General features: G+C 32.6%; 2 non-coding genes across 2 annotated transcripts; both read right to left on the bottom strand.

Moving 5' to 3' along the window:
* Window positions 1-12084: 12084 nt before the first annotated feature.
* On the bottom strand, window positions 12085-12157 carry TRNAF-GAA (transfer RNA phenylalanine (anticodon GAA)). The gene has a single exon. It is a non-coding gene; the product is annotated as a tRNA-Phe (tRNA).
* Window positions 12158-16497: 4340 nt separating this feature from the next.
* On the bottom strand, window positions 16498-16570 carry TRNAM-CAU (transfer RNA methionine (anticodon CAU)). The gene has a single exon. It is a non-coding gene; the product is annotated as a tRNA-Met (tRNA).
* Window positions 16571-26980: the final 10410 nt, after the last annotated feature.

Raw genomic sequence — 26980 nt, 5'->3', positions numbered from 1 at the left:
ATTATAGACGCGAATGTTTAGATGGATGGATGGCTGTTTAAAGATATCTCCAGAACGTGTGAATGAATCTTTATGAAATTGGGCAAAAAAAAAACATAGTCTGGTAGAACACATAGGCTACTAATTAAGTTTTTTTTTAATTTTCCGCGGACGGAATCGAGTACGGCAGCCAGTAACTGCATTATATATATATATTTTTACTTTCTTTAAATATGACGTGACGCTTATCTTAGAGCGGTTTGTTATAAAACATTTACTCTGTGGTCCGAAATGAAAGAGGGGAAATTTTGAATCGGGTCGTGTATTGATCATGTTTGTAGATACTAACATACACACTGATGTAAGTGTTAACCAGGCGGCTCGGAGCTACAGGTGTGTTGATAGCCCATGAACCGCCCAAACAGGTAGAAACAATTTCTTTCGGAGCCGACTTTACATTAGACATCTGTTTAACTGCCCACCAATGTAAGGATGCATTCGGTATGTGTATGTTTGCTTATATTATCAATGTAAATTTTCTGATGCTTGAACACGGCACGTGTTAGAACTATCGAACGCATAATGTATTTTTGAGAACTTGATGAAAATTCCTTATTAGATACGCCTTTTCTTTGGTATGGATCAAAGAAAACAAAATATCATACTTCACTTTACACTTTTTCTACACTTTACTACACTTTATATTTTTACGTTATAACAAAAAAAATATACTTTTCAGACAACGTACGCATAACTTATAACTAACTTAAAATTACAATAAGTTAATGCGAATTACAGACATGTTCTGCGAACATCATATATATTTTGAAATGAGCTATACTTTTTCTAAGATTTCTTGCAACTGTTATATTGAACAGTGACGTGTTAGGTTGTCATTACGCAAAACTTGAAATCCATTGACGTAGCCGGCATTAAGTCAACGCCCCGTCTTTATTAAAGCTAAATGGGTTCATCCTTGGTCATGTAACACTGAGGCGCCTCGAGTACTCGTAATATTATATTTCCTCAAATTAGCACTTAAATAAAATAAATTTCCTTCGTGCTGTTTATTCAACCACTGTGTAAGTATTTACTTGTTATGCTAAAAATGAGTCAAGACCAAAGCGAAACAAGTCATGAAGGTTGTAATAAGGTACACCTTATGAACGATTTATGAACCAAAGCTTTCACTGACGTAATATCAGTAAATTAAATTAAAACCATTTTTTTAAATATGTCTGTCTGTTTTATTATTATCTTGCGCTTATGAAGTCGCAAACCACCGCTTCTAGTAAAATAATCAAAATGTTCTCATGCCTTGACCTAATTGGTTTAGTTTTTATCTCTTATGATTGCACGAAAGTAACATCGGATCTGCCAAAATGTGATAACGTTTCATATCTATCCTGTACAATTAAGCGTTGTTTCTATGTAAAAATGTATATAAAAACATAATAAACTTACTTGAAAATCTATTTGAAATATAGTACTTTATGGTATGGTTAAGTTTTGTAACCACAACCAAAGATTCGTACCGTGACAGTTTGAAAATAAAGTTACAAATATGTGAAATCACGGAATGCGTCAATTAAAGTGACATTTGACACTTCGAAAACCCGACAAAGAGAGGGTAAAAATAACTCCGACCCCCAAAACTGTAAAATTTACGTGGTCCATGTTTTACCATTACTATTATATGTTATCCCTCGTAATTGAATCTTAGCAGTTATGTTGGCTTGAAATGTTATAACAAACAAATATACTGCAGCATAAAGAATTCTAAATGTGTATTTAAGCCACAGAGTTTGTACCGGAAGTTGCAAACAAGCTTTAAGTTCAATAGTTCATAGTTCAATTTAATATATAATGTACATTCACAAAAAGCTTCAAGTTGAATGAGTGCGTAGAGGAATTCTCCGCGGGTCCGAAACGAGCGTTAATCGAGACGCATCATACCCGCACCAACTAGTTAAGGTTTGCGTTAACTGTTAGTACAAACAATCGACCGCGGCCGCTCAGCTAGCCACTACCTGAGCGACGCTCGAATCAACGTAACGCTTTATCCTCACATTATAACGCTAGTGGCTATTCTGTTTGTTTTAGACCGTTAAATCATTTATGATGGGATCTTAAAGATGTATGATGCTTTCTTAATTTTTATGCTGTTAAAATACGTGGTGCAAAAAGGCGGAGTTTCATGGAGAATAAAAAATGCAAATCAAACTGATCTGATTATATTTAACTATATAAAGATATTAAAAATCCAAGGTCATAGGACATATGTAATAATACTTTTAGAATTCAGAAGTCTGAGATAAGATATTTATACTTTGGTTTAATAAACATTTAACATTTAATAGTTCGTAACTTTATTGGGTGTTAATTTAGAATATATTATCTACATTTCAATTGCGGCGGGGAATAAGGCGAAAGTTAAATAAAAGTTCGTAAGCCGCCTCTTTTGTACCCTACACAATGGGAATGGAGAGATCGGCAAACAATTCTTTCATTTAAATCGCCCTTGAAAACTCCGTTCTGACGAGAACAATTCGTGATTGTTGGGAGGGTTCAAATAGAAGAAAATTATTTATTTTTCTTACCTTTGTAATTATAATTATGAATTGTGTGTGTTTACAAACAAAGAGAAACTTATTTATGAAATTTCAGTAAAAATATAAATATTAGTTAGAAGTTCGGATCTTACTGATATGAATTTGGATACTTAAATTTTATTCGATACAATATAATGCAAAACAATGTTTTTTTTAATTACGTAAATAAAACGTATGATATTTACTAGTCAGAAACGAAGTCAGTGCATTATTGATAACGTAACGACTACGACAACGACGAAACGCAGGGGAAATATTCTCCAAAAAAAGTCAATGGTATTGATCCGGGGATTTCCGAATTTAGCGACGGGGGATTGCACGGAACCTGTTCAATGACGTGACACTTAAACCAGAATTATTATATTAAAGTCACAGTTTCTGGCAACGTAAAACAATAAGCGTAATAAATTTCCACGCACTTGGGTCTTAGAGCATTACGCTTTTATTGAGGCTACTAACTAGACGTTGATTTTAATTAAGGTTTATTTAAAAAATTGAAATTTTTAAATTTCGAACCTGTCATGGTTGGACGCGAGAACAATAATGTATTTTCATGCAAACCGTCACTGCTACGCTTATGTTAGTGACAAAGGGAGGTCCATTATCATATTGTTTAGCGGCACAATTTTCCAAATTCCACCGTGAAGGTTGCCGCGTCTCTACAAACACCCTCAGCCATTCAACCCTTCCACTTGGGCTTGACAAAAAATACTCCACTTGGTAAATATTTAACGTCCACTGTCTAGTCGAGTGGTCTATAAGATAAGCGATAGCGATTAAAGTTGTTGTATATAAATTCTTTACATATTTCACTAATATGCCAAAGTAAGATAAATTAATTGAAAGGTTCCGAAACATTGAAGAAAATGTTTCTTAAATAAAGACAGTTTACAGACCTATTTTTACAGACCTACAGACCTATCAAGGCAAAGGCACATCTCACATCGACTTGTTTAATATTGAGCTTGCTAACATTGTAAGGTTCGCTTGCATTGCTCACTACTGACTGTCCGTCGTAATTGTCTTCTTGTTCTTTTCGCAATTACTATTATGTATTTCTTTGTTGATTTGTAATAAATTATATAAATAAAATCACACTGACACACAAGAGAATAAGAACAAATGTTTGAAGATTTTTAAGGAAGGGTCACTAGGATCGCTTACATCTATTACTTGTTCCATGAAAAGAAATTGGTATTGTGTTAGCCCTTCGTCCTTTTAACGCCACTAGTATGTTTGAAGTCGACGGGTATTACAAGTCCATTACGTTCTTGCGGATATGTTATGAGCCCGACTTGTCCGGTTGGAATAAAAGAGGACATATAAAAAGACAGAATACAATTCCACTCTAGCCTTAAATTTTAACAATAGGTCACATCTTACTAATATAATAAATGCGAATGTTTGGGTGAATAAATGGATGTGTGTTTGAAGGTATCTCCAGAAAGGCTGCATCTGCAATTTGGCATAGATATAGAATATAGTCTGTAAGAACACATAGGCTTCTACTTAAGTTTTTTTGACTCCACGAAGACGCGGGAGACAGCTAGTTTATTAATAGTTTTATATTTAAGGTTTAAATACAGCCGATATATTTCCGAAGTTTCCGGATTTTCCGACACTTTCTGCCGGTCTCAATCTTTAAATAGTAAGGGAATTTAGCGTACATTTAATATAAGAAGAATTTAAACTTCTGTATGTAGGATGTTTACTATCTTAAAATAAAGTTAATCTTTTTTTTAAATGCAACATGCCATTAAACTATTTGTTCCATTTTAATGGTAGACACGTGCCATCAATTATTTTCGATTAAAAATTAAAAATCGAAAAAATTTAAGAATCTTTTTCTTCCTTACTTTTGTTAGCGCCAGCCTCAAAGAAGTATCCTCGACCTTATTTATCTATTCCCATTACATTTTCGGACAAAAGAGGTGGAGTGTTTAGTCGTCGAAGAGACCGACAGGCGGACAAACACGCGGTTCCCACGACTATACCAATAAGTTTACTTTTGTCACTGTGATCCTTCTGCATTTATATTTTTCTTAAAGACAAATTATTTAACAAATAATATATAAAAATCATTATCAATATAAAACAATCCAAAGAGTTTACTAAATTTATGTTTTAATATGTTTATGGTTTACTAGCTGTCGCCCGCGAATCAGTCCGCGTGGAATTACAAAAAATGTTATTAGCAGCCTATGTGTTCTTCCAGGCTATGTTCTAGATATATACCAAATTTCAGCGAGATTCATGCAGCCGTTTAGGTGATACCTTCAAACAAACATCCATCCATCCAAACATTCGCATTTATAATATAAGTAAGATTTGTTATAATTATTTACCAACAATATTCAGTCTTATGTGACATAATAACTTGATAATATAAATAAACATAGACAAAACTAAAAAAATAACCTACAACTTTGGAATTATTAGCAAAACTATCATATTGTTTATCTTAATAGATATATAGACATTATTTATTTTGTAAATATCAACAACAATATCTTTGATCGGTAATCTATTCAGTCACGCATCAAGATAAAAACGAACATGTAATGAAGTAACAAAGATCGATTTAACATTATTAGTATAAACAATTTGCTATTAATAGTAAACAACAATATCTATCATGATTAGAAACATTTTACGTCATTTCGCTGATTTAAATATTAGATTAAATATATTAGATGTATTCAAGAATTGATTTGATTTATAATTGGTAAACGGTGCAGGTTTTTATGAAAAATTAATTATATCCCTAATTTATTATCTGTAAGAAACTAACAAAATAACCTCTATCATTTTAAATATAATTCATAATAGATTTTAATTATAATTATAATTGTAACTAATATTATAAATCCGAATGTTTAGATGGTTGGAAGGATGTTTGTTTAAACATATCTCCAGAACGGCGGAACGATTCAATTTTGCATATTTATAGAACATAGTCTGTAAGAAAACATATGCTAATTATGTTTTTTATAATTTCGCGCGGACGGAGTCGCGGGGCATTGCTACTCTTATATAAAACTAGCATAGAAGACGAATTGAATTTCACTGATGACTCTTGAGTACAATCAAATCGAAATATCTGAACAAAGATAAACGTTAAAAGTGAATCGTTCATCCGATAACGTACTAATGAGTGCTCGTTCAATGCGTACTTATCTTGATGAGACAGTTGAAGTGAGGCTATGCCATTAATAATTCCATGTAAATAATAACATCATTACGTTAAAGTTGGACCACCCAAAATCATCACCTTAACTCCGTGTACATTATACATCGATCGTAAACTATAGAGATAAGAAAGAAAATGAAGGAAAATGTGAATCGAAAAATTAAGAGAACTTGATGGTCGGCCATGGTAATTGTAGTGTTCGGCTTGTCTGCAATTTGCATACGATATGAGGCGCTAATGGATGTAAGATACGATTTTTTCTGAATATTTTGTACGTGAGCAAGCATTGTGCTATTAGCATAGATAACGTCCAATGAAGTGAATAAGATGTACCATTTTAAATGCAGCTTAAAATTTATTTTTAGTAAAATATTCCGCCTGTGGTTACATACAGACAAAGAGTAAATAGACTTGTGATATTACTTTGAATATAAAAAAATATTGAATACTATTTCGAGTTTAGTAAATCTGTGAAATAATATTCAAAAAATTCTTAGAGTCTCAACACATTTAGGAAATAAAAGTTTTCTCCCTATTATTTTAAATCTGTGCCTCTAACTGTACTTAAAAGGCGCTACTAAAATATGCATCGACATTTTCGGAATGCATTCCAAGATGTAATTGGCGTATGTAATGTATCGAAAATGATTTATAGGACAACATTACGCGCACATTTGTTGGCGGCAAAGTTGAAAGAAATACAGTTTTTATCATGAACAAAGTTAATGACTATAATATGAAAATAAACAAAAAATCGAGTTTTAAACTAAGCAGCACTAAAAAGTTATTTCTCTCAAATTATAAAAACTAAGTTCGTACTATTTAATTTTTAATAAAATTGATTTTAAAGAATATATACTACTTAATTTTGACGTGGAGTATACATTGAACAAACCTCGTGTACAATTTAATCATGTGATTCTTGGGATCAATATTTTGATACCGGTAGCAGACTCTTATCCGTGTATCGTAAATTGTGATTATAAAAACATGTTTGAGAAAAGATGCGCACGCGTCCCCGTTTATACGGCGGATACTTTGATGTCGATATATTATGAATTTACAACCAAATATAGGATATAAATAAGCATTATATGACATTTTGACCGCTGAATAAAAATAAAACAGGATGAAAGGTAAACGTGTTATTTGACACTGCGTTCTCTATGCCAAATTTCAATAAGATATGTTGAGCCATTGAATAGTCATCGAATAAATATGTAAAAACAAACAAAAACGTATCCCATGGGAACGTAAAGGTATTTACTCGAGTTTACATAGAATTTAAAGTACTATTTCACAGGAACAGTGTCACTGCGTTAAGTATTTTGATATTATGACCATTTCTGAGCGTAAAGCAGTAGTAACTCTGCATCAACAAACACGCCTTGTCGGTCACGAACCGACTGACGAACAAATAATTCAAACTGAACGATAAACACAAAGACCGAGTGAAAACAATTTATAACACTAAATTACAGTTTCTTAAAATTTTTAAAAAGCATTTTCTAGACAAATAAAATTAATCGTTCGTCCCTTACGCGATGAACGTCATCACGGACATATTTTTTTTTAATTTCGCTAATAAAAAAGTAAAAAAAAATAATGGATATAGTTGTATACACATCACTTTCATTTGTGGATTTCACTCAGTTTATATTATTTTTTTATCCAGTGGACCACACACGTCAGTATAAAAAAAGTCAATGAATAATTCATCAGTACATTGTGACAATGTCAACACAGATAATTTGAGAGCGAAGTTAATTTTCAGGTGTCGCAAAAGTTAGCAGTCTCAAGTGTAAACGCTTATATTTACATTGAAACTAAAAAAGATGACGATACATTTATGTGGAAAGTCGATGTTTTATATTTATGAAAAAACTAAATAACCAAAGGCAATTAATTAAGGATCTTTCTGTTATTACATTCGCGTCATCGTCAGCAGTAAAATAAATCCTGTGATAAACAAATCCAATACATATCCATTTGGACACAGTCGCGTCCCGAAAAATGCGTCCTCATACTCATTTAAGACTTAAACATAACCCATGCAAAAGTCAATCTTAATAGTTGATTAACCAAAAGTTAAATAAATTCCTTAATTATATTAATATAACATGTATGGTCATGCAATAATACCATTGTTATTATCTAGTTGCTACTATGACAGATGTGAAACTAGTCAGTACCCGAACAAACACAATATAAACAGCCATTAGCAACGCACCCGTCAGGGTGTTCATAGGAGCCGCTTCCATGTCATTATTTCTTTTTACTATTAATTATTATTCGAAATCGTTTGAAATTAGCATACAATATAAACTCTTCGGAGCGGTGGCGCCGCCACGCCCACGCGGCTACACCTCGAAATTAAAACAGCGCCTTGTCTGTCCAAGCACGTTATCAATTTGTAGGAATTTCAGGTTAATTTATGTCTGGATTATAATGTGATATGGTTCTAAGACGCGTTGAAAAGTTGCCTATAATTGATGATAGGAAAACGGGTTACGCCTCTTTAACATATTATCATCCATTTTGTTACTCAACATATAAATTAATTAGATTTACCGTAAAATTTATGCTCGATATATTAACACGTTAATGTAGTACCACATTAGACAGAATACACGTTCGTGTCTATTAATTTCAACTATTTTGTCCATATTAAACGACTAATAAAAATCTTTACAAATCAGGTGCTTAAAATACTAGAATTAATGGCATATTTTCTTTAAAACTACGCTCCAAGATAAAAGATTACCCGTAGTTTCAAGTAGATACTTAATTTATTATTATACTTAAACGTGCTGGATTATACAGGCAACAACAATTAGTGGGTATTGAGTTACGCGGGTAATATAGCCTATTTAATAGCGGATGATGGCCTGTAATTATTTTCGTTGCCGTAAGTAGTATGCCTCCGTGTGAATTAATCGACCGGGAGGTTCCTCAGGAACGTATGATACGTACAATTAATACATAATTCATAGGATAATGGTTAAGTTAAAATATCTACCCACTTAAATTAATTAAACAGTAAACAAGCTGGAAATAATCACAGAAGAAACTATGTATAAAACGCATAATATATAAACATTATATATTTAATAGCTTAAAGTATGTAACGTTACATATGAATTTAAATAGCATAGTTACCATAGTTCATATAGTTTATATATTTGTTTATGATTTCTTACCTTATATGTATATTTGAAGCGCTGCACAGCCAATTACCGTGTTGTGTGCACAAACAATTGATAAAATTCACTTCACATACAAACAAAAGTCAAATAAGTTTTATTTTTTCGAAACTAATTAATTTTCCAACGGTACTTATAACATTTAATAATCACTCACTATCTATGTCCTTTTTAAAACAAAAATATTAAAAAGAATAATAATATAATGTAAATAACTTAATACGCAATAAACATTTCCACCATTTTGAATTTTTCTTCTATTAGTAGTGAAGTCTAAAATTTACGTTCAAAAATGGAACAATCAATTTTAAAGATATGTTAAAAATATACTTTGAAAATTATAGTGATTTAAAAAAATATATAATTTTGAATAAGGAAATATGAAATAATTTTAAATTTATATTGTTTTATTTTTATATTATAACATTATTATCAGTACTTATATTTTTTCGATATGGTAATTATTATTTAATTTGCTTTTTAGATCGCAATACAGGTCGGCCTAATTAGTGTTAGATTTCAGGTACTTGAAAAATGTCAGATTTTACGTGTGTTATTGTGTTTGTGGAGTTTAAAGTTTTTATAAGTGGTAGTGCTAAATTTAACATCTTCACACGAATTGGCCGGTTCGCCCGATATACCACGGCTATGCAGAAGACAGTGAAGTGGAAGAAATTCCGCGTTTTCCTTTCTCCATCGACTAAAGGTAGGCAATGTAACATATTACAAATTAGTTGAATTAAATAAAACCCATGGTTTTTTGGTATAGGCAATTACGGGTGTCTATGGGCAACGCTCGCTATTTCAGCGATTTCATGTAGGCCCTTGCTCGTTTACCACCTTATTATATAAAAGTTAAAGTTTAGTTAAAAAAAATCCAAATTCGCCTTTAAGGTATGTAAAATATTATTTAGGTTAATTATAATATGGAATCAAAGAATAAATTATGTTATGTACTCTAAAGTAATAAACATAAGGTTCAAAATTAATTATCAATTTCTATACATATTCTAATAGTTTTCTGGTTCTTACGTGTTAATTAAGATTGGTAAGATCATAAGGTTGAGATTTCTGTGACATTTTATGCTACATTTAAAGACGGACGATTTATTTATAACAAAATAATTTTAGAAAAATCATTCGAATAATGTTATCCTTTTCTATGTAGACATTTAAACTTTTCTTCTTTTTCCTTTTTATTTTCGTCGTATCATTTTTGATGTTTCATTTTGAGAATCTTACACAGTTTGAAAAGATTTCGTGTCGCTTGACGTCAAAACCTAAATCTTTGGAATTAATTTAGCTTAAATATATAGTTCAGGGTCGATCATCTACGTACGTACGAACAAATCCTCGACTTAAGATAAGAATGTAAAAGATTCTTTTTAATTATGTAATACATATTATTACACGTTTTATATTTTGTCTTAAATCGGAATAACAAATTTTAACAGTGGTAGAGCCCGCTTTAACATCTTCGCACGAATCGGCCCGGCTCGCCCGGTGAAATACCACGACCACACAGAAGACAGGCGTGAAGTGGAAGCAATTCCGCGTTTCGTCTGATGAGTGTGCGTCCCGGAGGCCAATATTAGTCCTCTTTCCCTTCCCACCCTTTTTCTTATAAGGAAAGGATGGGAAGTGGAAGTGGACTTTCCGGATGAGAGGATGCATGGAAAGGGAAAATATTTTCTTTCTGTGCATCCTCTCCTCCGTCGATTAAAGGTAGGCAACGCATATGCAATTGCGTATGTCTATGGGCAACGGTCGCTTCGCTATTTTAGCGATTTCAGGTGACCGCTCGCTCGTTTGCCACCTTATGATATATATAAAAAAAAATAACGATTAATGATACTGTTTTTGGTCATATAACTACAATAAGTAGATTTTTGAAATCGATAACAAACATACGATTTTTTATAAACGTCACCGGTCGATCGTGATTGCCATTGTTTCATTATTTCCCTAGAAAATTGTAAAGTGACGGGAAATTGCATTTCGGTTATCAATCGAGTTAAACTGCAGTTGTTGCATCTTCAACATAAAATCATAAAGCCCTACAAGTGAGCTAAATCATATCCAATACATTCGATTTTATCGCTTCCCATTTATCCAATCCACACTTACGTGGAAATAAATAACGAAATAAAAGGCACGTAATAGCATAGCGCGGCTCATCTCGCGAACTTCTAATTGATATAAGTTTCATTGAACACGGCGAGGTGCAGTAATTACCGCTTAACGATTTGATTCATGCTCGCCAGTACTGGAGTAAGTACTAGTGTTGTGTCCGTGAAAATAACTGGGATGAGATTTAATTAAGTGAGAATTGATTGTTATTGTTACTTTGTATTGTATCGTGATTTATGCAATCAAAATAATATGAAAAATATATCGAGTTTTTTAACTGTGGTACTGACAAATCGTGTACGCTTGTTTTGTAATTTATCTAGGTAAATTGTAATGACAATTTCTAAAGGTAACACTTGTTTGTTGTTATCTTTGTAGCGATCCTTTACGTTAGTATGTTTGTAACCAATAGACAAGTAGTTATGGTTTTAAAATCAATTGTCTTTACTTATCATAACTTACACTTTATTTTTTATTAAAAGGGGGTAAGCGAGCGGCGAGAACGCCGAATCTTAGACGCCCATGGACATCCGTAACATCAGTGGAACTGTAGATATGTGAGTAAATCCCCGATTTCATTTATTTATTTTTATGTTAATATTTCCATTGCAATGGTTCTTTACTTCGTACAATAAAATATAACGGCTCTTTGTTGAACTTTAATGTGACTTATGACTTAAGGTTTAATTTTGCATCTACATACTATTTTCATCAGAAAGAAGTGTTTTTAAAATGTTATTTTACTTGCTTTAATTATTTGGGTTAAAACAAATAATTGAAGTAAGACCCACTTCCAGTTGACAGATAGATCCATTTCGTACACATCTTTAGTTCGGATGGCGATAAAATTTACCTTTTGAAGCTTAATTTTTGGAACTAATTTTAATATTATTTTGTAACGAAGTAGGAAAATCATCAAAAATGTTTTTTTAATTCAACGAAACCCAGAAAAGTAATAAAAATGTAATTCTGCCGAAACCCGGGATTGAACCGGGGACCTTTAGATCTTCAGTCTAACGCTCTCCCAACTGAGCTATTTCGGCTGATAACCGTTATTAAAAAAATATAAATATAAAACAAATACTGTGCCATATTTAATATTCCATTTAAGTTCATTTTATATGTGAACAATATATTGGTAATTATTTTAAAGAAGACAAAGATTACTCTCTCTTACTATGCAGATATCAGCAAAATATTTTCTGTAATTAATTTAAAATAGTAAAAACTAGTAGAATAACTTTATCATTTATTCGAATCTCCGTCCTATTAAATAATGAAAATTATCTAAAATCTATTAATTTTGTACAGCATTCCTTTAAACACTTATAAAGGATTTAGTAAACTAGTTTCGAGCCCATCGGGGGCCCTTCATCAGGATGAGTGGTACTGGTATTATTTCGCGGACGCGGCCCGTCGCTCAGTGAGCAAACGGGCCGCTACCGGACGAATATACGTGAGTGTTTAGGTGTGTTTATATATCAGTTTAGTATAATGTCTCACGAAAGTTTGAATAATTTAAAGGATTTAGATATGTACTAACAAATGTATGATAATCCAGCGGAAGAAAGGATCGAGAAAATTCCTTATTTAATCCAAGTTAACGTTTATACCAGTGCATACCGTATAATGTTAGATCATCGAACGCTAAGAGATTCAACGTCGGGCTAATAACTGATTCGATTCGATGCGTTAGAAAAAACAATCGGAGTCCCGAGGAACACACAAGTCGGTCATAAAATACCGCCACCCGGCCAATGCTACCTTTAATTTAGCCACGCATTTCTGTTACGCTCAATTTGTTCAACCCATAAAATGTTATCATCGTTTCGGGGAATGCTATTTCACGTTTGTCGTAACTATTTAAAACTTATTCTAAGAAGTAAATATTACGGAAATATGTTATTTCTATTAAAAGCTAATTTAGAAGTATTTTAAGAATTTAAAATTGTTCTCGTTCGTCTTATTGTTGCGATGACCTTTATAAATTTATATACAAAACTTACTTACTTAAATCTGAGTGCCAAAGGGTCACATTTGGGGAAAATTAAGTCTCTAAAATACTTAATCTATAATTAAAAGTAATATTTTTATTAAACACATTTAGTGCTCACAACTCGGATCCGAGCGTGGAGGAGGCATAATAGCGGTGCCGTCCACTCGGATACGAGCGGCCCGTGCATTTTGTGGTTGTCAGTAAGCCGCCGGCGTATAAGCTATGTGTCGAACACGAGAATCCGAAAAAGGTTATTTTTTAAAATAATAATAATAACAATATACTTTCATCCATATTTTTAAACCTCTATATATACATAATCAAAATACGCCTTTAAAATGTTGGCTCCTGGCTAATTATTCTACATCATATCTTAAGCAGTGAATGTGTATGTGCATCTTTTAGTGTAACTATTGTTTACTAAAAAAACCGTATTTTTCGTTCCTCCTTATTAAGTTAAGCATAGATTTTCATCAATCGATCACCGGGTAACAGACTAATCGGCCCATTACACTTCTAACTGCTCCACGCCCTCTAATTTGAAGGCGCCTGTAGAATTATAAGGTTTTCTTTTTGATAATAAATCTCATTAAAGTTTTGAATCATGTACATACGAGCAGTATTTTGATAAAAGACTTAAATATATTAATACTACTAGCTCTGCATAACTACTAGTAGTGTTGAGGAAATATTTTAAGGTTTGGAAATGCATCTTATATCAAATTCTCCCATGAGAGCGATCATTTTCACTCTTTAGTTTTTATTCCTTTCTGCATAAGAATTTTGTATTAAGACATTGGACTAAAAAGTAATTATTAATAAAGAACTAGATTAAATTCTATAATCACTGTTTTGTGTTCCAAATGTTTTAACATTTAAATGTTGGAGTTGTCTATTTTTAAATGCATGCAAAGGGTCCGAATAAGGCGATTGTTGGGTCAGTTAAAGGAGCAGTGACTGGTCAGGTCCCTTGCGATCGATTCTGGATAAAAAGCGCCGCAGGTAGCCACATTAATTGACTATTAAACACGTATCGGCACAAAAAGACCCAGCAGAGCTTTAAAGACAATGAATTTCACCAGACTTGATAACTCAATTTGGAGCAGCTTGCGAAGAACAGAGTCGTACATGGAGTAGACCAATAAATATATTTTAATTCTTCTTTCAATTTTAGCATGAATGGGGTAGGAAAAAGCACTGAAAGTTTTTATCTCAAAGTTTCGAGAAATACAAAGATGTTTTACTACTATGTTTTAAAACATTGTCTCTCTTACACTATTTGAAAAGCTATTCTAGTGACGATAGTGAAGAATGGTCGTAGTAAAAAGTGAGCGTAGTATTGATTCGAATGCGTACCAATATTTTGTATGATATACTATTATGAATGAAGATTTTTGTATAATTTTTTATTCCTCAGGACACATTGCAAAATAAGTCGGGTCCAAGGATTTGTTGTTCATAACACATTTATCTTAGGCGGCGTCTTTAGTGTAAATGTCTGAATAATAACAGCTTAATATCGATACACCACAATTTACCTACATTGAAGGTACTCCCGAGAAGATTATAAAGGATTTAATATAAAGTCGATACCGTACTTTACTCATCAACAAAATTGAAAGTCAGTAACGGTAGTACCTACTGAATATAAAGGTAAGAGGAATTGAATGTGTGCATTGAATAAGTTCCGTAACCACAGAACCGATTAAAAATATTTTACTATTGGGAAGCTACACTATTCTCGGGTGAAAAAGGCTATATTTATTACTAGATTTTTTTTTCATACTACGGGGACGAATTCGCGGGCAACAGTTTGTCTTCAGTAAGGTAACAATTCCTTAAATGATAATTGTTGATTACAAAACGTCTTGTAAGTTTGACAGAAGTAATTTTATATATTATAATATTTTTTGTTTATTATATACAACTTCTTATTATTTAACTTTTTTGAATATGATCATGACGAATTAATAAAAATAATTTTGTATCTCACAAAATAATTATAATGTAAAAAATAGTGTTATAAAACTAGTTTTATTTTCTTCTTATTCTTCATATAACAGATGATATATTTATACAAGTCACGTGTTAGTCAAAATAGCATCCGTGTCCATTACTAATCAATGGTCCTAATGATCTGATATAAATCTACAATAATAGCGCTTTGGGGCGGCGCGGCGTCAGTTAAAAGGGGTATAATTGGGCAATTTTAAGGGTGCACAGTCACTTTAACGGGTTAAGCACCGGCACCGGCATGGTTAAATATTAATTTATTTTTTAATTATTATTTTCATTGATAGAAAAACTCAGAGTTAGTAAAAGTAATCAATAAATTTAAATCATTAATTGTATTTATACTATAAATATATAATTAATTTAATCGTGAATTTTATTGTGAATTTTTTTTTAAGTGTCCAAGCGAAAGCGCCCCATTTATTTCATTTGCAATTATAAGAAAGCATTCGTATAAGAGAAAAACAAAACAAGCGTCTGGCAATAAGTCAAGCGAAGGCTTGCTACGGTGGCCTTAACCCGCGCCGACTCAAGGCGTGAAGGAATTCGAAAACAATGCTCCATCAAACTGGCAGGAGGCTGTTTTGTTGCTTTGGTACGTAACTGTCAACTTGCCCCTTACTGACCGACTATTTAGCGATTGCAACTTCCCTGAATTGCAACAAATAACAATTTGTATACGGACTTATTGCAAAACTTATAATATATACCTGACGGTTTCATAATTGCAGGGAAATGTATGAAGAAAATTCGTTTGTGGGTAATTTCTATTATGGTACTATACACTAATACATGAAGTATTGTCTAATCTCCCAAACAATCTGAAAAGATAAAGTAAACAGTTACGTTTTTATATCGTTGGTAAAATCTTAAATTAATTTTAAAAAATTACTACAACACCATCTTTTGGTTCATATGTAAACTAAGAATCAATCATTCAGTTTTCGTCACTACATACGTTATAGTGCGGGTTTGTAATACAGATGGCGTTGTCGTTTAATAGTGACGTGAGACTCTACTGATAGAGGAATAGATGTCGCTACAATTAGTTTTACTACGAGATTTTACAATTTTATGAATTTTGAAATTTTTCTTAATATTAAATTAACTTTTATGAGGGAAATATTTTTTTACATCATATTAGAATTTTAGTCAAAATTTTATACTTTATACAAACCTTACAAAAGTTTTGTAAACAAATACACTGATTTGTGTATTTTAAACACATTATTGATATTCGTAATACACTATAAAAAAAATCCATATAGTGGATTTTCTGGTGCAAGGAAATAATGGTGGAAGAACTAACAAATAGTTTTCGAAAATAATAGTTTTTAATTGTTAACACAAAAGTGTGTCAAATGGCAAAAGATATGCCCCGGGTGAGGATCGAACTCACGACCTTAAGATTATGAGACTTACGCGCTGCCTACTGCGCTACCGAGGCTTGCGCAATTTATCTGTAATAAGCTTATTAGTGTGTAACATGCTAAGTATTTTTATTTCTTTTTTTTAATTATAACCAAGGAGAAATGGTAAATTTAAATTATAGTTTAGTCTAAAAATAATGTGTCTGTAAAACAAGGTGGAATTGGAAGGAGGTATTAGGAATAAGACGGTAGGACATGTCCACGCTTTTGGTATTAAAATCTTACGTCTAACGCACCGGGAGTCATAAGCCTTAATTTACAAGAATAACCTTTTAGTATTCGTTTATTATGACATTTTCTGTTTTAGTCTTAAATTCCAAAGTCTATAACAACTTTAGTGCTATTGCTTATGTTATTTAAAGAAATAATGACTAAAGATAGGAAAATACAGATTTATATAAATGTATGTTCGAATGTAATGTGTTAACAATTTATTTTTGAAACTGAACCTTTATTTGGACAACTTAAAGCCGTTAACTCTTAAAGCGCCTGCGAAACTTTTCGAGCAAACTTTTCCAAATCGACGTCTAAAATGTCATTAGGTACGCATAAATCCTCCCAGGAGTGATAAATTTTACCTCGTTTTTGGGCTTGTTTTAACCCTTCCGTTGCTTTGAATATTTAAAAAGTCGTTGGCAACATTTTAATTGGGCAATCCTGTAAGGATTAAATTATCAAGACACCTAGTTAAGGCACCTTTACAAAGTTAATGAATTCGACATGAATTAACCGCGAGTTGTTGGCTCTGCATAATTCGAAGCTAAGGGTTGTTCATTAGAGGTTTCTGTTTCGGTATTTTTAACTAAAACTTGTTGGATTCATTAAGTTTTTAGCTTTTAATTACAAAATTATATGTCCAACTTCAAACGGTTTTGCGCATTTCACATTTGAGTAAGTTATGATATTCATTATATATTCTTACCATTGCATTGATAGTAAATTTATTTTAGTTGGAATCACTTGTAGGAAATTTTTCACCGCGAGATGGCGTTGGTAGTACTGTTGTAGAGCAGCGAATGTACACCGTATTCAGAAGGAAACGACGTAAAACGTATTCTAAATATTTTTTATATAAAAATAAATATTTATAGATCAGTTACTTAGTTCGATCATCGAATGGTTAGCTTTTAACATGGTTTCTAATTCTTAACGCACACTCTTAAAGTGACGGTAAAATGTTTACTCTCAGTGAAAAAGGGGGACAAACCCCCTTGACTTTTTAAAGACTTTTGTGTTTTAATTTTTTAAGGCAAACCTCCGGAGACCGATCCAAGATTTGAAACACGACGAAGTTTGAAAGTTTAAGAATTTGTTAAAAGGACACTTTTACAATGGGTTACGATCGCACAAAGCTTTGAGCTTGCATAATTTTATAGGCTCCCTGAAGGATATTTTTTGCTTAGTTCACCGAAGTAAGAATGTTTTCATACTAGTGTTGTATTTAGTTTATTTTTAATGATTTTACATTTTATAATATGAGTCGATTTTCAATTAAAGAAAACAATAGAGTAGTTGTAAATAAACCTTTCACAATTCTGTTAAACTGTAATTTATCATAATAATTGTAGGATAATTATGGTCATTATGCAATTATATCGGTTGGACGGTTGTACTTTCATCCTTGTAAAAATGTACTCATAATATTTATTCAGAAACGCAAATATTTGAAATAAAGTATCAGAAAGGCTTCTATTTCCAGCATATTTCGTCGTAAACATTAAAATTTATTGTCAGCGAGTGAGTTTACGCGAAAACCGGGTGATAAAATAAAATGACAGTTGTTTAGTATAGACTCGGGAATATTGTTGTGACTATGTAGAAATTGAAAGGTATGGGGCGCAAGAGACGCCTTTTATTTATGTCGCGAAATGGTTTTTGGATTGTCTCGGGTAATGCATTTGTTATAACGGATACGAGGGTGAACAAGTTGCGTCAGGTATATCCGTACGTTTCCACTGGCGAAACATCTGTAAAAGACACATTGATCTCTGCATTTTTAATAAAAATGAGAGAAATTGTATGTTTTTAAACATTTGCTACAAAAGAACCAAAATGTTTACGTAAAGAATTGGTCTATGACGCTACACTTTCAATTCTTATTTAAATACTCTATGACGTAATAATGGTCAGGTCAATATTTGAAAATAGAATCAAAGGTACATGTTCATTATTGGGACGTGCCTGTGTGTGTGTAAATGGTAAACTTCGTCACAATACACAACACTTCGTCTTTTAAAGAAAAAAATATATTACGTATAGATAAAACAAATTTTAAATGTGTGTGTATCCTAATAAAATTGGCATTATCTTTCAGTATATGAATAAACAATACGTAAGTACAGATTTTACCTTAGAACACAACATAAAGGGGTCGGTGGAAGGTTTATGTCCGCGGGATTGGCCCGGCAGAGCCTCGCTATAAACTCGGACAGGATTACTTTTATATCTCGTAACAAATAATAGCGCATAAAACTTGTGTGAAAAACACTAGTTACCGACGCACAGATGAACGGGGCGGCGTCGGCGGTACAGACAGCCAGTAAACATAACAAGTGAAGCCTTTTTTTCTTTTAAAACAATTATGTAAAATTACGTAATTTTAGACTTGAACATTATTTATGTTACATAAAAGTCGCAGCGATAAATATTATAATTATTATACATATTTAATTATGACTATGAAAATAAACATGTAAGCAGCTACTAATCATTTTAAAACTGTCTTTGTTTACATTGTTTTATGTTTGGCATTACGAGAAACTTCGTCTAAAAATGAAAAGGAACTGTTTTCTAGGTTTTCTATAAAATTGCGTTGAAACTAATATAGAAATGATAATTATTTTTGCATAAAGTTATCAATGTGTACAGTAAGAAAATTAAATAAAAAAAAATCGATACCTATTAATTACAGATGTAAAAATTGAACAAGACTTTTTTGTGCACCGTCCTTCCGTAATTCCTAATTCTATGTGCACAATAGGGGTGAGATAGCTCTTGTAAAAATGTCAGGATCAAGATTTATATAGTACTGCCTACACGATAATAAAATATGTACTATAATATCTGAATTTTTTACCGATACTTATTTATTTACACATTGCTTTACCAAACCAGAATGTTATGTAAACATTTGAATTCTCACGTTTCAACATAAACTACGAATATAAGTTGATGTAATTACCGTGTATGCAACTTTCACACTTAATAATTTTTGGTACAAGGAGTCAAATGATAAAGCCATTTAAATTATTGACGAATCATAGTTACGAAAATAATTGTTGATTTTCATTAAAAGGTTAATTATCTTAAGAAGAAATTATATTAATAAGTTTAATTTAATAACAATTGTGAGTGTCCCCCAGTCCATCTCACATTTTCTAAACGTCGTAGCAAAGACTTTACGTCTCATTCAACATTTAAGAATTAATCGCGGTCTACGGCGTAGCAACGGCTACGTATAAAAGCTACCGTATCGTTCATCGTAAAAACTTCCTTCGCCGTAAACTATGAAAATTAAATCAAGATCAGATTGTCTGAACAATATAACGACACTTTATACTTTATGCGAGAAAACATAAAGATGATTGTAAAATGGGATAGGTATATATATAATAGATCTCTTTTGTCGGAGGCCAAGACCCACTTTGGGTCGATGCGCCAGCGGAGTAAGTAAGTATATATATAATATGTTTTTATGTACATAGATAAAGTAAAAGAATGTAGCAGTGCTTGTATATATTTTCGATCAAGTTAGTGTTAGTTTTTAGAATAAGAACACAAGTTTGTGAATTAACCAGCTGTCGCCCGCAACTCCGTCTGCGAAGAATTAAAAAGAAACATAATTAGTAGCTATGTGTTCTTCAGCCGTTCTGGTGATACCTTCAAACAAACATCCATCCATCCATCTAAACATTTGCATTTATAATATTGGTAAGATAGTAAGATTAGTAAGAAGTAAGATTGACTAAACAATATACTTGTAATTTAAATATACAATAATGGTTTAAATTAATGATTTTCTCTGTGTTACAAATAATAATTTCCTTGCGACTTTTACGCATATGAGAGAAGTTGAGATTATCATCCTTCAAAACAAGGGTCGAGGCAGTGGCGGGTGTCATCTGAAATATAATATATTGCTTCGACCGGACCCGGGCTCTTCCCTCAGGAGTCCCTGTTAATTACCAAGTACAAGTCTCGCGCGTTAGGGGACGACCTTCACTGTTTTGTTTGTCTTAATATTAATATTTTTATTTTGAATATCACATTTATAAAATGTATATATTTTAAAATCTACATAACAGTGTATGAATGGTTAATTTATAAGAGGAAGTCATTGACTACTCAAATTTTACTACTTTATCAAACTTATACTAAACACTAGACTTTAGAAATTTCAGTTTATCATTGGTAAAAATAAAATAAATAATTGCGTATTTTTTTTAAAGAATCCGGAACAAAACGTTATGCGTCCCAGTAGCATTGTAAATTTAATTACTATTTTTATTCTTTCCCGTTTACCTTCGACTTTAGAAAGATGTTGTTCTACGACATTTGGACCGGTAGCTACGCCACGGGGGATATTTCACGTCGTTCCGGCTACAAAATTAAATTTAAATCCCCTCACATTTTTACCGCCCTCCAAATTATACTTTGCAATAAGAAATTCACTTTGGACCATTGAATTATTAAATAAAAAAGCTTCAAAATTTTCTTGATTAAATATATGTAATACTAGCTTTTGCCCGCGTCCGCCCGGAATTAAAAAAGCTTAGTCTAGTAATTCGCATTTAAAATATTCATCATCATCAGCTCACTATACGTCCCCACCGAGGGTCTCGGAGCCTACCCTAAGTTAGGGATGGTTAGGCCATGATAGGTCAACCATGCTGGCCCAGTGCGGGTTGGTTGACTTCGCACATATCTTTCAAATTCTTCGCAGATATGTGCAGGTTGCATCAGGATGTTTTCCTTTACCGTAAGAACGTCGGATAAATGTACATATGCAAATCGGAAATTGAAAAACACATTGGTACATGGCGGGATTCGAACGCACGACCTGCAGATTACAAGTCAAATGCTTTAACCCCCTGAGCCACCGACGCTTTATAAAATAATAAGAAATACATTTTTTTTATTTCTACAACCCGTGAATACCAGGCGATAACGATATGTTGCGATGTAATCTTTTAATATTAAAAATAAAGTGCTTGACTACAAATATACAGATCGCAAAAAATGATAATGAAGGCAACACGAAATTTTTCATCATTAGATATCCAAAATAAAGTTAAGTATAACTACACATATAAATAATACAATTCTCTTAAAATTATTTTTACACACACTTATTTCGTTAGAAATATTGAGTTTTATAACAAAGAATGAAGTTTGACGGCAACCATTACCTTAAAAAAACGCAAAATACTCAAGATTTTTATGCAAAAATTTTCTGTCAAAAGCTAACAATGTCCCGTGGCTAAAGTTGAATTCCGTGCTTACGGAGCTATAACCGAAAAAAGGTAAGCATCGGAGGCCACAAGGGGACAGCTCCAAGGCACTTGTCAAAGCTCGTAATATTTTATTAGATAACCAAATAAACCTTGAGATTGTTTCAAATTTTTACAAAGACAGTTTTCTCCGCCTTACTTTTTAAGAGACTTAGTTTGGTGCTACTCATATATTAAAATTCAAAAAAACACTCGTAAAATAATCTTACTAATTAATTATAAATGCGAATATATAGATGGATGGAGGGATGCTTATTTGTAGTTACAACGGCTGAACGGATCTCGATGAAATTTGACATACATATAGAACATAGTCTGGAAGAACACATAGGCTTCTGATTATATTTTTCTTTTAATCCCGCGCGGACGGAGTCACGGGCGAGAGCTAGTAGTACGTAAAACGTACTAGAAAATGGTAAACTGATGACTAGAGAATAAATTATGCAGTGGTATCCCGTTGCTTTCTGCATTAGAAAATAGTTTAGAACAATTCTGATATGAATTTTTATTATCCAAATATCCAATTCATTTACGTTTTAATTAAAATTAAATTATGCGTTTTTAATACTGCACTGTTGAATCATATTGTAAACATAGATAGTGTGTAGAATTAAGTCGAATACAGGCTGTAAAATATAAATTGGCATTTCCTAAGACTATAATAATTTCGTACCAAAATCTGGCCCATAAAGTTGGCGCTACACAGCACCATATATAACGTATAACTCGCATACGCTATTAATATTCATAATACAATTTAACGCTCGAGGTTAATTTCACCTAAATATGTAAATTATCATGAGCCGACCACCGTTAATTCAGAGATGTCAGTTTGTAAATATTTCCATCTTCTTTACACTCGTTAGCTTATCTGAAAGTGAAAGGGAGAGATAGAACATGTGTATTATGAATAAGGTGGTAGGGAAAATTTTAACGGCGCCTATGAGGGTTGTGAACGGTGAAATAACTTTCAAATATTGTCGCTAGGTGGACGAAAAGTTTTGCTCCTAAGGGAGACTGTTTGCCGGCTCGTCCGCGTCTCTCCGTGTTTATAAATGAAACGCATATCATTTTAAAACGTACATACCCGTATACAAGCAGATGCTTATAGCGTGTTTGAAAAGTTCTCTTTGTAATGTCCTCAACTGAAAGTTTCTAATGTATGTTTTCATAAAATTGTCATTAGGGTAAAATGAGTAGGATTAATTTGTACTGAATTTTTTTGTAATGTTAAACGGCTTTTATGATTACTTTAGAATACTAAAGAATAAAACAAATACATATTAATATTTATTTTGCGAAAATCGCAATTAGAATGTCAAAATATACGATTAGAAAATAGCGTAATTAATTTTAAAATTGTTCAATCCCATTGAAACGAAGTTAATCCAGTAAATTGCGAATCGCGGGGCCATAAAATGTAATTAAAAATCCGATGCGAAAAAAAATGGTAGCGGAAAAAAAGAGGCGCGAGGCGTCCGCGTCATCAATCTGAGGTATTATTTCATTTGTGTATTAAAATTCTCGTTTTGTCGGTCCGTGAATTATTTCTCAACGCGTTAATTACTCGCGCCTCGCGGACTGTACCCCAGCGATTTAGGAAATGGCAAAGAATTTTTAGAATAGAAGTGACAATTATTTTATCTTTCTAAAAGATTATTAGGAAGTGTTACGATAATAGTATTTTACTTTGTACTTTTTAATTATCGTTTAGTTTGATTTTATTTGAGTCCACAACGAATCTTTGTAGATCTTAGAAAATAATTTCAAAGAAATAGCATGGCATAATTACATAGTTATGCAATATGTTGAGTTAAAAAACGACCAATATAACATGTAATTTTGACATCAAAACTATTTTGCCAACCTTCGACAACCTAATCTTTGCCAATACAGGGGGATTTTCTATTTAATTGGATTTTTTTTTCTAAAAACTACTGACCAATTATCACTGAAAATATAGTCGATATTTTATGCTCAACTATTGTTATTTTGTAATAAAATCACTGATTCAGTAGAAATATTAACCATAATGAACTGTTTTTTGAATAAATGACGCATATAAATGTTTCTACGTCCAGTGCCAGCAATTTGCTTAGCCAGATCATTTTTATACAAAATTTGACGTCGCAGCGAGAGTGTTAAATGTGTCAATAAATTGCAAAGACTAACAACCCTAGTGCTAAATATTTCACGGAGCAATCATTGCGTAATTGGTGTAACCAGATTTCGCTATTTTAGACCTAACTGAAAACCGAGGGAGGCTAGACTAGAATTGTGTAATGGACGTTTTCAATTAAACTGTTAATTAGAACAAGTTAAGGTCTATTATTTTAAACTACTAAAATAACTATTATAAAACTTAAGAATAAATTATTGTGGTGTCCCATACCACAGAAACAGGACCAAGTAGTATATTGGTTATTAGGTGTCGCCCGCGACTCCGTCCGCGCGGGATTGAAAATAGATGTTGGCCGATTGTCAGACCTACTAAATATGCTCACAAAATTTCATGACAATCGGTCAAGCCGTTTCGGAGGAGTATGGGAAAGAAAATTGTGACACGAGAATTTTATATATAAGATTAGCCTACGTAAAGCCTATGAGTTCTTCCAGATTATGTTCTTTATGAGTGCCTAATTTCATCGAGATCCGTTCAGCCGTTCTGAAGATACCTTGGACCTTCAAACAATCATCCATCCATCTCGTTTGCCACCTTCTGTTATCTAAGCATTCACATTTATAATATTAGAAAGATATTTTGTAACAAAATCTTGTATAAATTTTGTGGCTTTAGGTAATATACAATTAGGGTGAGTTTACACATACGTAACAATTAGAGGAACGTGTGAAGGTGTGAATACGTGGTGAGCACGCGACTAACCCGTGTGATTAGGCCTACGTGACATCCCTACGTAATGGTATCCAATGTTTATTCACTTCAATCTTTTATTTGTAACTAAGTTAATTAGGAGATAAACTAGAACAATAATAAACTAATCAAATAGTTATTAAATCGAAGATATAGATATATCAAAAGTTTAATCTTGTCTAACTCTGGACATTTAATATTGAATTTACTTCACCTACAATAATTTTACTGTAATATGAGTTAAAATTATTCTAACTATACCATATGTAAACAGTCGTATGATCGAGTTAAAGCTAGTTACGCACTGTCGCACGTCCAATTAAACGTGTCAAGCACGAATAGGTCGCGCGTGACGTGGAAGAGGCATACGTGACGGTCGACTCCGTGTGTAATGAGCTTAATTTACTAAAATATACTAATAAAAGCTATTTACGCTAAAAAAATATAGATAATTTGACGCACAAATTATTGGAGCTGGTTTGCATACGCATAAATTTTTCTTTTTTTAGTATTTAATGTTTTTGACTTTAGACTCAACTGAGATAGAGATGAAAATGGCTGTTATGGAATTAAAAAAGAAAAATACCGTTTTGGTCTATGTACCTACTCTATTTTAGTATGTGAGACTGAATTTAGGCAGTGTAAAATAACCAGTCAGTGGTATATCATTTGATAATTAAAGTTTTATGACATTACATAGAAAATTAAAATCGTTTATGGACAGTGAATTGGCGCTAATCCTTCCACAGAAGCTAACACAGCCACAGCGCGCCGTACCGCCTCGTCTCGGCCAATTCCCAGCCGTCGTAACGTCTAATTCCCGTCGACTTACACACATCAGCGTTTTCGATATCCTTCCCTACACCCTTTATGCACAGACTGAGCAAACAACAGAGAGTTTCTCGATTTTCTGTTACCCGTGAGCGACAAAAATATTATAACATCAAAGACTTAAAGTACATTATCCGGAAAACGCCGATTCATGCTCTTCAAAGCGTAGAAATTATTTCAAAATAAAGTAAATTTACATTTGGTCTTAACGCAAATTAAAGATACTGATCTTTACTTACAGGTAAAAACTACAATAAAATCTTAATTTTAATAAGCGAGTTATTCCATTCATAATATCCCACACAGCAATCCGACGTTTTGATTTTCTTAGTAACTAAATAAAGTGATAGAAGTAACATAATCTCTGGTTTGTATACATCTATGACTATCTCCTTTTTCCATTTACACGTAACCGCACAAATATTGCAAACTAAACGGGGCCCGGCACTATTTACAATTTGGCCGGCGTCAGGGCGCATTCGGTCCGTCGTTACGTTGCCGATGTTTATATTGCCAACGCCATCGCCGCGTTTATTGCCTCCTCGCACGACTCGCTGTTAATGTGAGAATTACATTTTGAATTTCTACATCTCCCTATAGTAACGATACTGGACGAGTCGACAGAATTTTTTGTATAAAATTCGAGGTGAATATTCTGAAAGTCGAGCGATATTTATTTTATCGTATTTATTTTCATCTAATAAATAAGACTTAAAAGCATACGCGTAGCAGAAACGTAGAAACGCTTACGTAGCACCAGCGTAGCAAAATATAATTTTATTAAAAATAGAAAAATAAGAATTATTTATGTACTAAGATATTGTTATAAATCCCTTAAACCGTGAAATATATGCAAATACGTTAAGTGACATATTCCAGTGTTTGCAGCGAGGTGACTTCGTAGCTAGACAGGGCTGGGAGTTCACGCTCCATTATCTGAGCTAGACGATGTCTGCCACTTTGAAGATACTATTGCGAGAAAACGTCTCGCATTATCATCTTTTGATCTTCAACTGCAGGAAATCGAGAATTATTTTGCTTTATTTGAATTTTCAATATCAAGAATAGTAGTGCATGTAGAAGACTTTTCTAGTTTGGATGAAAACGAAAGAATTATGGGATAATTTTGCAAACAACTTTTTATGTTACGAAACAAAAGGCGTGGCTATGGAGATAAATTTTACAAAGAAAAATGCAAATATATTAAAGTACTA

Source organism: Papilio xuthus, unplaced genomic scaffold (genome assembly GCF_000836235.2).
Source record: "Papilio xuthus unplaced genomic scaffold, Pxut_1.1 DF826933.1, whole genome shotgun sequence".
NCBI lineage: Eukaryota > Metazoa > Arthropoda > Insecta > Lepidoptera > Papilionidae > Papilio > Papilio xuthus.
This window is presented reverse-complemented; position numbering and strand designations above follow the sequence as displayed.